Source organism: Tupaia chinensis, unplaced genomic scaffold, assembly GCF_000334495.1.
Source record: "Tupaia chinensis unplaced genomic scaffold, TupChi_1.0 Scaffold149807_2, whole genome shotgun sequence".
NCBI classification, from domain to species: Eukaryota; Metazoa; Chordata; class Mammalia; order Scandentia; family Tupaiidae; genus Tupaia; species Tupaia belangeri.
The window spans coordinates 180,691-194,689 of NW_006209652.1; the positions used below are offsets into that span (position 1 = coordinate 180,691).

Sequence of the window (13,999 nt, forward strand, 5' to 3'; positions counted from 1 at the left end):
TTTTTTTTTTTTTTGAGGATTTTTATAGGGCACATGTGCTTGCCAGACAGAAAGAGAGAGACAGAGGAACAGAAAGCGAGAAATCACCCTCCAAGGGGGATGGCCATGCCTCAATCCCTTCTCCTCTATTCTCCTCTTGGGATCTTGGGCACATACACACTCACATGTCCAGCGTGAGTTTAAGCCACCGGGTCCAGGACTTGAACCACGGTTGACTATATGGGAGTCCAGCAACATAGCCATTATGCCAACTGCTGGTCCCATGTGCAAGTGTTTTTCTGACTCAGTGTCACCATTTTTATTGAGGGATACATGGGATTTATAACATAAATCAATAAACATGTCTTAAACATTGGGAAAAATTCTAGAATGGCTTATCCTATGGATAGTTTGTTAAAATATTTACAATTTAGCCTCAATGCTACCCTGAGTGAATCATAACTATATTCTAGGTTAACCTCAATATTTTGAAAAATTAGATAAGATTCAAGAAATGTATAGATACAGTTTTTGTATTTTTGAAAGAAATCTGAATAAGTTGCTCGTTATGTCCTTTAAGAGTAAATGGACAAATGGGGTGGTGTAATAGATGACGACTTTTGATACATTTATGTTCTGCTGAGAAATTTATTTAAATTGGATCCGAGTCACAAGTTTCTTGAGAGTTGGGAATATCTTGTTTATCTTAGTGTGCAACATTTAGTACATAATTAATGCTCAAAAATGGTTAATATCTGACATGAAGGAATAAATATTGAACAGATCCACTATTAACTGGTTATCTAAGTGTTTTATATAAAAACTGTGCTAAAAGAATCATTGCAAAGTGGCTTCAGTTAAGGTACCATCAATGCTTCTGGGCTAAATGCTTGCTGGTAATGAGGTTGGCTTGCTGGCAACCTGATGTGCTTTTATTTAGAAACATTCTAATGGTTATTATCAGTTAAACTGAGACATTTCTGTCAACTTGGTGGTTAATTATATGTGTAAGTAACAGAAACTAGAACTTGGTGATTTATATTTTATATTTAAATTTTTTGAATCTGTCCAGATTTTTTTGTAGGGCTATAAGTTTTTGCATCATAAAAATATCTGAAAGTATTAGAGGCATTGTTTTTAGAATTGTAGATATTTTCTGTATGTGATATGATGACTAACTTGAGGTCATATATTTAATGAACTCAAAATACTTTAACTTAATATATCTAGTTTCATTTTGCAATGAGCAAAGGAACTTTGACCTCACAATAAATGGATCAAAGTTGGCAAGAATTGTTCATGGTAGTTTTGTGATGCAGATTTCAACTAATGGACCATGTAATTAAGATGACCAATTACTGGTGTGGTTGGAGAAATTCCAAGAACTCTGATATGTAGCTTACCAATTACAGTGCATTTCCCACTACTATCCAAGCAGATTAATAATTCTTTTCATTGGCTTTATTGAAATTCTTCAACAAACTTAAGAATATTTCAATTCATAATGGAAGAAATTGTATTATATCTACTTGTAAAGTAAAGTACAGGAAATGAGAGAGGCATAGCTCATCTCTAAGTATCTATAATAGGTCTATCTGGTACTTCTTTATGTAACAGCACTTTCATAATTATATTTTACCTCAGTGATACTGAGTGTATATAAATGAATTCACAATATATTGATCTTTTTGTCAAGGATTAATAAATAATCCAAATAAAGATGAAAAGCAAGGGATGACATACACAGATGAGTCAATTCTTTTTAGATATACAATGTCAGTAAGTAATAAAAAGGGTTTCTCATAATTATAGCATTTTTTTCCTTCCTTTTTATTTTCACTGTTAGATTTTCCCTAGATGCTCAATAAATGTTTATGGAACTAGATCGAATCATCAATAACGCAGTCATAGTAAAATATTATTTTCAAAGGCATAGTTCCAGTATTGACCTAAAACATAAGTGATTTAAATCATATAATTTATCTTTGAATCTCCAGCATGTAGCGCAGTATATGATATTTAATTGTGAGTCAACGTATGTTAATTGAAAGAATGTGTGAATAATTATGTACTTTTCAATTAGCTCTAATTGGAAAGTATTTATTTTGGCAACATTCTAATACACTAAAAGACACATAAATAGGCAGGTTACATTGGATCTTGGTCAAAATTTGGCTGTTTAGTTTATGTTACTCTGTGTTTCTATTTATGATTAAGTATTGAGATATTTAAAAAATATTCTGACTGTCTTATTATTGTGGTGATTTTTAAAATATAAATACTTCCATAACAAATGCATATATTTTCATTTATATAGTACTAATTAGTGAGAATATAGCTGTCTATAAGTACACACATAGTTGTTTTTTTTGTTTTGTTTTGTTTTTTTTACAAGCTATTCTGCACACATATGGGCATTAGTTTAGGCTGTCCAAGATACCAGTCTAAGAATTTAACTTATACTACTGGAGTGGTTAGGGAAACTGGAAACTGAAAGATTAAATTGAAGTAGTCCCAGTTCGTTGTGATGTCCTGTCTGCAAGAGAAGTCTAAACAAATCTTCTCTGAAGAAAATTATTTTTAACTCAGGCCCTTCATACTTTCCAAGCTAAATCCAATTAAATATAAATGTGCAATTAAAATAAATGCCAAATACATGCAGAAGAAAACAATGAACAACAAATTTAAACTCTAAGGACATCAGATATTGAATCATTGATTATAGAACACAAAATAAGTACAAACTGTTTAGAAAACTAAAAGTCATATTCCTAAAAGTTACCAAATAGTAAAAGGATACAAAAAATAACCAAATAGAGTTCTAAAAGAACTGGAAATTTAGATTCACTGGGGGAAGGGAGTCTTTGTATTGTAGCACAAAAGAATCCTGATAATAAAAGTTCCTTGTACTTTCTTAAAGCCTGTTCAAGTGAATGACCCTGGCGACTGTCCTCTGTGCAACAACTCGGATATGTAGGTTAATGGAATCTCATGGCTCTGCCTCCTCAACATAAGGCCGTCTTCTCAACTAAGGCTAAGAGGAAAGCTGAAAGATAGCAAAAGGACTTATCTGAGAAATCTTAGAAGTGGCTCATACGCACATATATACATATGTAACAGTTTGCTATGGAAGATTGAAAATTCATTATTTCAATAAAGTCCAATAACATATAAACCTAAATAGTGTTTAAATATACATGTGTGCATTAAAATCACAATGATAGGAAACAATACCTGCCAAAAATAAGAACTGAGAAGACAATGCTTTGCGTGAGATGTATGCAGAGGACTTTGATAATACTAGTAACATATTTCTTATGCTGGATGATAGGAGTATTTACTTTTCATGTAACATGTTTAATTATTTATTTTATTTTTTTCTAGAGAGAGATTTTTGCTATAGGGCATGTGTGCTCACTAGAGAGACAGACAGAGACAGAAAGATAGAAAGCAAGAAATCACCCCTTAGGGGGGATGACCATGCCACAATCCCTTTTCCTCTATTCTCGTCTCGGGATTTTGGGACACACACACATGCGGTGTGAGTTTCAAGCCACTGGGTCCAAAAAATTGCAATTGGCCGCATAGGAGTCCAGTGACATAACTATTACACCATCTTCTGGTCTCTATGTTTTCTTTTTATATATAACATATTTGTATTCAAAGGAGTGTAAAAATTGCAGACAGAATGTCGGCTGTCTTGGATGTAGAAGCTCATACAAGGTGATGTAAAATTTTAGCACTGACTGACCAATATGACACACATGAGGCTACTATTTAAAATAAGTGTATGAGACATTTGGAACATAAAGAGAAAGAAACAACCCTCACAATAAAGGCTTGGGGATTTTGTCTTTCTCTTATTCTAAGCATCCTTTTTACTTGCTGTTTTATTCTTCCTGAACCTTTCCTGAAACTTAGTTGGTTTTTAAAGTACTTTCTTTAAGGTCCATTATAGTTCTATCAAATCCTTAAGAGAAAACAAAAGTCACTTTGCACTTTTTCATGTATTCATGCCAGTTTTCCTTGCAATCGCTACATCTATCGGTAGAGAAACTTTTCTCCTTCTCTTTGAGCATTTGAGGCATAAATATCATCCAATACTCAATTTGCTATTTATTAATATATTTATATTTACATTCGCCAATATCTATACTTTAGTCCACAGGAGAGGGCAAAAAATAATAGAAACTAGCCTTCTGTTTTCTGAGACTTGACTGTTGTGAAAGATTGACTGTACTGATGGCTCCAGATATTGGTCTCTTTTTTATCTATGCCTTTTGCAATCTGACTTTGTGGTTCTTTCATCTAGCAGTAATCTTTCTCCACTCTTTGAAATTTGGCTTTTCTCTCTGCCATAGAACAAACCCAACAGACACCTCTCCAGCAAGAGACTGCAAGAGATTGAGAGTCCACTTGGATGAGAACTGAAGCATCTCATCTGACAGCCAAACACCTCTGAAACAGTGCTCACTGGCTGATGTGCAGCTAACCGCAACAGCATGAATAAAAGAACTGGCTCTTTGAAGGCCCTAGAGTAGGAAGAACGTGAATTTTACAGAATGTGATGAGAATAATAAAGACTTAACAGGGATGGAAAACCTTTAAGTGGTGATCTAGGCAGGAGATTAATCATATACAGTCCATGTTTAGTATTTCATTTCAATATTTTGAACAAGGAAACACCATGGTTAAATTTTCTGCATTTTATTGTTATTACCAGATTGAGAAGTGATTGTTCATGGCATATATATGAAAATAAAGATACCAGTAGAGAATCTATCGGAATAATCTAGACTAGATAATAATTACTTGGCTAGAGTGTTAGCACTGGAAATAGAACTAGATTGAGCCAAGAGATATGCAAGGCTGAAGTTGATAGAGTTAGTAAAGGATAGGGTGGGTGAATGAGTAATGTACGTTTGTAAATAATTACTTCAAGTATCTGGTTAGTACAACGAGATGGGTATATTGACAATTGACTGAGCTAGGGGATTCTGAGGAGAAATAGGTGGAAGGTAGAAGTAAGAATCTTGAATTTAGTTTTGAGTATGCCAAATTTGAGTTGTCTATGAGATATTCAAAGGGAGACATTCAAGATAATTGGACCTGAATCAATCTCTCTCTCTCTCTCTCTTTCTCTCTCTCTCTCTCTCACACACACACACACACACACACACACATACACACACAGACTGGAAAGTTAAATATACAAATTTGACTGGTAGTTAGGTTAAGCAGTTAGGTGGCTTTAAGCTGAGGGCAGGGATGTATTCTTTTTTTATTCAAACAATGTTCAAGCTCCAACTAAGGTCTGAGGGATTCAGCAGTGAAGAAGAGAAATAATAACTTTTTCTTCATGGGATTTATATTTAATAGATGACCTTCCACTTGCTACTTATAAGATGCCAAATCAAAATGTAGGGACTTGAGGAGGAGACTGGAAATCCAAGACCAATGTTCACAAGAGAAATGCTGAAGAACTGATGTAACAGGATAAGAAGACAATTAGGGCAGAGATTTAAAGCACAAGTAGAATTATTGTGATATGGGAAGATTTCTCACTTCCAGTGTATAAGCAAGGAAGAAGGTAATAGTGCACTTTGAGGAGTAGAGACAAGGGAGGGATATTGAATAGTTGAGAAAGTTTTGGCCTGAAAGTTTCTCTATTCCTGATAAAATGGATGAGCTTCTATGTTTAACATGAGAGGTGGGAGAAATGGGAGGGAAAGGACATGAGAAGAGGTAAGAGACTTAAACAAAATCTGTTGTAAGGAATGAGTGAAGGTTATTAAAATAAATGCACACAACCAGAATTTACCTTTATGTCAACCTTCTGATCAATACCCCTCCTGTAAGATACCGCCCTCTCTCTCTTTTTTCTCCAAAATCAAATTTTCAGAAAGACTAGTTAGACCATATTTCCTTAGTCCATTTTCCCCCTTCTCTTCTTTTCCATTTAGCCTTCAACCTATGATATTTGAGTGTCTTCCTCACTACTTTGCTGAAAATTCCTTACTGAATTATCAGTGACCTCTTTATCTAGTAATGGACTCACTTCAGTTTTTATATTATGTGGTATTATTGCTATATTTGAAATTGTTAATCCCTTTCTCTTTTAAACTTCCTTTTTCCTTTTTGTTTTCAAAAACAAAAACAAATTCTCTATTTATCTCTTCCTTCCCCCCACTGGATTTTACTTCTCTTCAATAACTTGCTTCTGAAATATTGATAGTGATGGTACCAGCAGATTGCATAATGGTTATGTCACTGGACTCCCACATGGCCCACCACAGTTTGAGGCCTGGACCTCAAGGGTTAAAATTACACTTGGCCCATGTGCGTGTGTGCCCAAAATCCCAAGAGGAGAATGGAGGAGAAGGAATTATGGCATGGCCATGCCCACTGGGGTGTGATTTCTCACTTTATCTCTTTCTCTCTCTCTGACTGGTGAGCACATACATGCTCTATAGCAAAAATCTCTCAAAAAAAGAAAAAAAATGATGCTGACTGAGATCTGCTCTGAGCCCCTCCCCTCCCCTTCCTCTCTTCTCCACTCTTACTTATCTTCTCTTTCTACTAAAGTTCATTCCATTAACCAAGACCTTAATGTACTTGTTACCTACAATGGCTGTAGAAAAATGAGATCTTATAGTGAGCTAGGCACTGTGATATCCAGGAAATAGATACATACACATGCGTATTTAGCCCTCAGCCTACCTCTCAGGAAGATTTGATTTCCAACTATTTTTTTTTTTTTTAGAAATAAATTTTTGCTATAGGGTGCATGCGCTTGCTGGAGTGACTGTGACAGAAGGACAGAAAGCAAGAGATCACTCCCCTCCCCCGGGTGGGGTAATGGCCCAGCTGTAATCCCTTTTTCTTTATTCATCTCTTGGTATCTTGGCGACACATGTACATGTACTCAGCGTGAGATTAAAGCTGCCAGGTCTGGACTTGAGAAGCTGGCGACTATGTGAGAATCCAGCGATCTAACCATTACGCCATTTGCTGATCTCAATTTCCAACTTTTTATATGAACAAAATAGGGTGCAGAGATTCTGAGTAAAGCTCCATCAGGGTTAATAATAAGTGACAGTGATAGTGCCAATTTCAATCCATGTCTTTCACAGGTGAGCATTTGTGTTTTTCTTAACCATTGTCACAGTTAATTAAAATTATTAAATATTTAATTCAAGGTTAGGATTCACTACTGAACCCTAAATCCACCTATTAATTAATTTGCTCATTATTTATTCATTTACTTACTAATTCATTTTTTTTAATTCAAAAATATTTATTGTGCATTTACTATGCATCTGGTGAATGTGTCCCAGCAATGTTAAAAGAAATAGTCTTTATTCATGGAGTTTACAGTATAGTAGGATGGATAATAGTTATAGTATTTTAAAAAATACCTCCTAAATATCTATGCCCGAATCCCAGAAATCTCTGGATATGTTGTTACATGGCAAGAGAGACTTTGCAGTTGTGATTAAGGTTACTGATCTTGACAGGGGGAGATTATGCTGCATTATATGAGAGGCCAATCAAATCATATCAACCCTTAAAAACAGAAAGTTTTTTCTGATTTAAGTTAGGAAGAGATGAGATACAAAAGAAATAACAGGAGAGGTTAGGCATGAGGAGGACTTGATAGGTGATTACTGGCTTTGAAGGCAAAGGGGATTGTAAATCAAGGAAGGAAGTGCCATTTGGAAGCTGAAAATAATCCCTAACTGACAAACATCGAGGAAATGGGAATCTTAGGCCTTCAACTGCCAATAGCTTCTTTGAGCCCAGAAGCAGATTTTCTCTAAGAGCTTTTAGAAAGGCACACAGCCCTGCCACCACCTTAATATCAGCCTTGTACCACTCTAAGTAGAGACTCACTCAAGCCCATCTGGCTGCTGACCTACGGAAACTCTGAGATAACAAATACGTATTTTTGTAAGCCACTAAACTAGTAGCAATTTATATCAGCAGTAGAAATAAAATAAAGGTATTAATTAATATGAAAAGTCACAAATAAGTGCATAATGAACTATGGTGGCAACTACTTAATGGAAAAGAGCAAGGCACTATGAAAGAGAATAACAGAAAGATCTGCTTAAATACACTCTGAGGAGATAGACGAAAAGATGAACTTACTTCATGTTTTGTCTTTTTCCCCACGCTTACCTCTAAAATGCCAGTATTGACTTTGAGAAATAGACATAGAGCACATCACTAAGTGATGCATTTGGAATGGCGGAAGTGGTAGAGATCAGTTTGAGAGATGCTGCATATTACAGAAGTCACAATTTGGAACACAGATTGGCAAGCTGAGGTCCATGGACCTAATCTGGCTTGTCATCTGCTTTTGTCTGGTTTGCAAGCTAAGAAAAAATTTTTTAAAAATTATTTATTTATTGAGGTGTAATGGGGAAGAGAGAGAAGAAAGGCATCCTTGACAAGATCTTCATGCTGTGATCCTCCTCCCAGCCCTGTTGATAGGCTCATGAGTGTGCTGGTGAGCACACTTGGAGTGATGAGGCAGACCCTGGGTGCAGAACCAGAGCCTTTCCACCATGCATCAGTCCCTCTACTACATGCACCACCATGGCTGGATCCAAGCTAAAAATTTTCAGATCATTGAAACAAACATAAAAAGGATAGTATTTTTGCCCTGTGAAAATTCCCTGAAAGTCAAATTTCAGTGTCCATAAATAAAATTTAGTTGAAATACAGCCACACTAATTTATTTGAATGTTGTCTTAAAAATGCAGTTGAGTAGCTGTGAAAGGTACAAAGTGAATGGCAAAGCATAAAGGATATGCTGCCTAACTTTTCACAGAAACAAAACGCCAACTCCTAATCTAGAATGCATGTAAGTCAAAATCATAGATGCGATCATGAGAAAAAGTACAATTGAATAAATGTCACATTAGGGACAGTGTGTTTGCTCAGGAGGATCAGGAAAGACCACATGAAGGAGCTGACACTGAGATCATCTTTAAAGAAAATGGTGTTAAGACTGAGCATCTCCGAATGTAAGACATTCCCTATAGACCATGTGTCAACAAACTTTTTCTTAGAGGTTTTTACCTGAGGGGATGTGTGGGGGGGCAGAGAAAGAGAAAGAGACAGAGAGAGTGAGAGGGAAGTTGAAAAATCACCCCCTGGGGGAATGGACACACCATAATTGCTTTTATTCCCCCCCCATTCTCCTCCTGGGATTTTGGGCACACACATATGTCCTGCGTGGGTTTCAAAACAATGGGTAGAGGACTCAAACTATGGTCAGCCATGTGGGAATGTAACTATTATGCCATCTGTGGGCCCAACCTAACTTTTTGTTGAATTTCCTCCTTATTAGCTATTATGTTTGTTTATTAATTTTTTTATTCACTCAAAAGTTTATTTATTTGTTCCATGAGTGGAACATGGGAGAGAGGGAGAGACCAAGCGAGCACACACCCCTAGCAGGGTCTTGATGTGCGATATCCACCTCTAGTCTCAGCCAACCCTGGATCTTGGGCAGACATGTGCCCTGTATTCTCAGGGAAGTTTCTGAACCAGGGAATCTTTTCATGTGGGACTGTCTCACAGAGTGTCATATATTATAGCTGCACCACTATCCAGTCCCACTCTCTGGTTCCATGTTTTGATTCTTTAAAGTCTTAATGATAAAAACTCTGATAATTTTATGATTAATTTTTTCGTAATATATTAATATTTTTCGTAATAGATATCTGCTGAAGACAAATTTCTTTATCCAGAACTCTTAAATTGTTCTATACTTTCAGTTGTGTTTTTATACCATCTTCAATTTTTGGTCATGATTTAAATTAGTTGAAATTATAAAAATAAATTACTTATCTTCATTTTACTATGAATGCTTACTATTCCCCTCTCCTCTTCTCTTGCTGAGATTACTGTGCTATCGCCACTTAACTCTACTCCACCAGTCCCTATGTCTATCCATCTGTTGCTTTGTGTAAAGCCATGACATCTGACAATTTTTATGAGAAACCTGGCTTCTTGCCTCATAAATGCATTTTTTAGATTGACTATATTTTCTTGTTCATATTACCTTATACATTTAGTAATGTTTTAGCTGTTTACAGATGCAATTTTTCTTCTTATGTTTTGCAATACTATGGGGAGGCACTCTAAATACTATGACAGTTATTAGTATTAACATTAGTAACTGGTTGTGTTTTACAGGTCAGTTGCTCAATTAGCCAGAGTTTATGAGCTCATAAATGTAAAATCTTCAAAACTTTTTTACTGGGAAATTCTGGCTTCCTTTCTCTGGCCCTGTTTGAGTATGTTAACTGATCCTTGCACTGTTCCTTGCCAATAGTGAAATGGATGCTTTGCATTTTTTTTTAGATCTCAACTACATGTAAAGAAAGTAACTTTCTTTATAATACCCTCTAAAATTAGAAAGTTGTACAACCTTATAGTAGTGTCTTAATAATTCAACTTCTCTTTGCAACACACAATTAAAACCTTCCTTTGAGACCAAGAAAAAGTATCTCAGTTGTTTCTAAAGTAGTCAATATAAGGAACCAGCAGTTAACATAATGGCTATGTTGCTGGACTCCCACATAGTCGACCGTGGTTCGAGTCCTGGACCCAGTGGCTTAAACTCACGCTGGGCGCATGTGTGTGCGTGCCCAAGATCCCGAGAGGAGAATGGAGGAGATGGGATTGCGGGGTGACCATCACCCCGGGGGGTAGTTTCTCGCTTTCTGTCTCTATGTCTCTCTCTGTCTGTCTGGCGAGCGACGTGCCCTATAGTGAAAACCTCTCAAAAAAATAAATAAATAAAAGGAAGTCAATATATAATGAGAAGAATAATTCAAGTAAATGGGACAAAGTTTCATTTTTTTAGAGAATTATTTTATTTAACTTTATTATTATTTCCCAGTTTGATGGGACAGAGAGAGAAAGAGAGGGAAAGTGAGAAAGTCAGCTTCCAGGTCCATGACTCGAACCATAGTAGGCTATGTGGAAGTCTGGTGACTTTAACCACCACACTACCTGCTGGTCCACAATTTCTTTTTTTTTTTTTTTTTTTTTTGGAGAGGTTTTTGCTATAGGGTGCATGATGCGCTCACCAGAAAGACAAAGACAGAGAGACAGAAAGCGAGAAATCACCCCCACATTGGGGGTGGGGGTGGGGTGGAGGAGATGGCCATGCTGCAATCCCTTCTCCTCCATTCTCCTCTTGAGATCTCTCGCCCAGCGTGAGTTTAAGCCACCAGGTCTGGGACTCGAACCATCATCGACTACCTGGGAGTTTAGCGACATAGCCATTATGCTAACTGCTGGTCCCCACAGTTTCATTTTTAAGAAAATAAATTAAAAGCACATTTTTAACAAGGAAAATAATTGTTACTGCATTTGATGATTTTATAGTTTTTATAATGTCACTTATTAGATCCTCTTTTTATTAATTCCAATTAGACCCTTACCATTTTTTATTTGGTATGAAAAGGATATTAAATTTATTTCATGGAATAACCTCAAAATTTATTCTATTTTTCTAGAGTAAGTATAACTGATAGCAAATATCACTTTGTTTCAAAATGAGAATGTGATATTGTTGATATTATATTTCACTAAAAATATAAATCATTTTAATATTTTAATCCAAGAATTTTTTTTATATTTATGTCTATATCAGCATGATATAAAAATATTTATAGCTATATCTTAATATCTTATATGTACCATGTATATATATGTCTTATATGTCTCATATAAGACAAGTCTGTCTATGTTTTACACAAGATGAAATATTTAATCTTAGCTCATGTGCATAATTTCCATTCTGTTCTTATATAAGAAAGAAAATATTGAAAAAGCCAGTAAAACACAATAGACAATATAGTATCAGTAACTGTCCCAAAATTTCAGTCTGACAAAGACATCTTTTTGTTTTATCATTATTACTGACAACATTTACAGTAATTAGGGCATTTATTGAGAGTTTTACTCTGAATTATATTCCATCAATGCTGTATATAAGTAGTTGTCTATATTATTTTTGAAGAGTTATTCTGTCTCTATCTTTAAAGCTCATTATTTTTGCTATTTTTTCTTATATATAGAATTGTGTTTTCCCAGCAGAAATGCTATTTTTAAAGGATTGCTCTGCTTATATGTTCTGCCCCTGGAATTGACATAATTATATTTTGGACTTTAATGGGAGAATTATTGGAAGTAAGGAAAGTTTCAGTTTGATACAGCCAAACATTGTCTTTGACCATTTTGCAATGAGTAATAACTATTTAGTTTGTCATTTATTAAATCCTAAAACTCCAAGTAGCAAATATGTCATAAAAGATGCTTTTTTAGGGGGAACCAGCAGTTAGCGCAATGGCTATGTCGCTGGACTCCCACATGGTCGACCGTGGTTCGCGTCCCGGACCTGGTGGCTTAAAAAACTCATGCCGGGCACGTGTGTGTGTGTGCCCAAGATCCTGAGAGGATAATGGAGGAGAAGGGATTGCGGCGTGACCATCCCCCCTGGGGGGTGATTTCTTGCTTTCTTTCTCTATGTCTCTCTCTGTCTGTCTGGCGAGCGCATGCGCCCTATAGCAAAAACCACTCCAAAAAAATAAATTAAAAAAAAGATGCTTTTTTAGAAATTATTGAAATGGTTCATATTAAATTACTTTATAGTTAGTAAAAATACAGTTGGTCATTTTTAAATTATGTTATTGTAGAATCTGAAAAGTTTAAAAAAGAAACTCTAGTGATTTGGTAGTAGCCTGGTGGCAGAGACTGAACACCTGTGGCTTTATGGATATACAGTGCCTAAAAGTAAATACAACACAATGTAGTAAAAAGAACTGCCATGCTTAAATTTATGTCTTGTCCTGCTTATTCATGGTCAGCATTCATTGTTAAGACCAGGCTTTGGTCTTCTCAGTTACACACTTTGACTCTCAGAGACTGAATATTTACAGGATGAGTGCCCATGTATGTGCTAGTTACTGATAACTAAGCTTGTCCTTCTATCAAGATAGAGGATGTTTAGATAACATAAAAGTATATATTTACTTATTATGCTGAAGAGTTTTTATGATTCATAGCTACTGGTAATAAATGTGCTTTCACAATGAACTGGTGATTTATGTAGGCTGTGTTAAAACTACTGCACAGTTTTATTATTGTTTATTGGAAATTATATGATCTGTGATTAACAAAAGCAAAAAGTCTGTATGCTAATTTTCTGGTTACAAAAGCATTCAGTTGTTTACTTTGTGTGTGTGTGTGTGTGTGTATGTTTAGTATAAGGAATGTCTAAAATATTTTCTGACTCTGTATTGTGACAGGAGGGAATGTGAAAGTTAGTAAAAGCATTTTAGAGTTGTAGTTTATATTAGATATTACAGTATTTGCTAAATCTGATTTGTACAGACAAGCTATTAAATTTTAGTATCTCTTTTGACCTTTTAAAATAGGAAACACTTCTGACTCTACTGAGACCTGTAGTCTCAGTAAGCACCCATGGGTGTACTAAGAGCATTGAAACATTCCTGAGTATTGGTCCATGAGATGATTGTTTTGATGCACTGTGGTATGGATATATCAAATAATCTAAAATTTTTCTCATAGTCACAACTTGAACAAATTGAATACTTTAACCACATGCTTTACTTCATAAAAATTTATTTGTTCTCATATGTCAAAAGAAAAGTAAATAGATTGCATGTTCTCATGAACTGACTGTTGATAGGTGGCATCTGACAGAACAATGTAGCCAGCATCTTTCTAAAACATTCTTCCTTTTTGAACAGAGTTATTTGTAGCCCAAGACCTTTAATAAAATCCTTTAATTGCAGCTAATGATCAAGATTATATTGGATGATTGGGGGGGGTGTTTTCCATTCATCTTGGAGATGAGATATGATAAGGATGGAGGCAATAAAGTAGAAACATAGGGGATTTACTCTAGCATGAATACATGGCTACCTAAATTTTGTACTGGATTTGCCTGGGCTGTGCATTCACTTTTTCT

General features: G+C 35.5%; 1 long non-coding RNA gene across 1 annotated transcript in view; it reads left to right on the forward strand.

The window, feature by feature from the left end:
* LOC102493995 (uncharacterized) overlaps nucleotides 1-4,506 on the forward strand; it is a 62,925-nt gene extending 58,419 nt beyond the window's left edge. The window contains exon 3 of the long non-coding RNA XR_337789.1: nucleotides 4,341-4,506. This is a non-coding gene — a long non-coding RNA (uncharacterized LOC102493995). The remainder of the gene's footprint in view (nucleotides 1-4,340) is intronic.
* The last annotated feature ends 9,493 nt before the right edge of the window (nucleotides 4,507-13,999 follow it).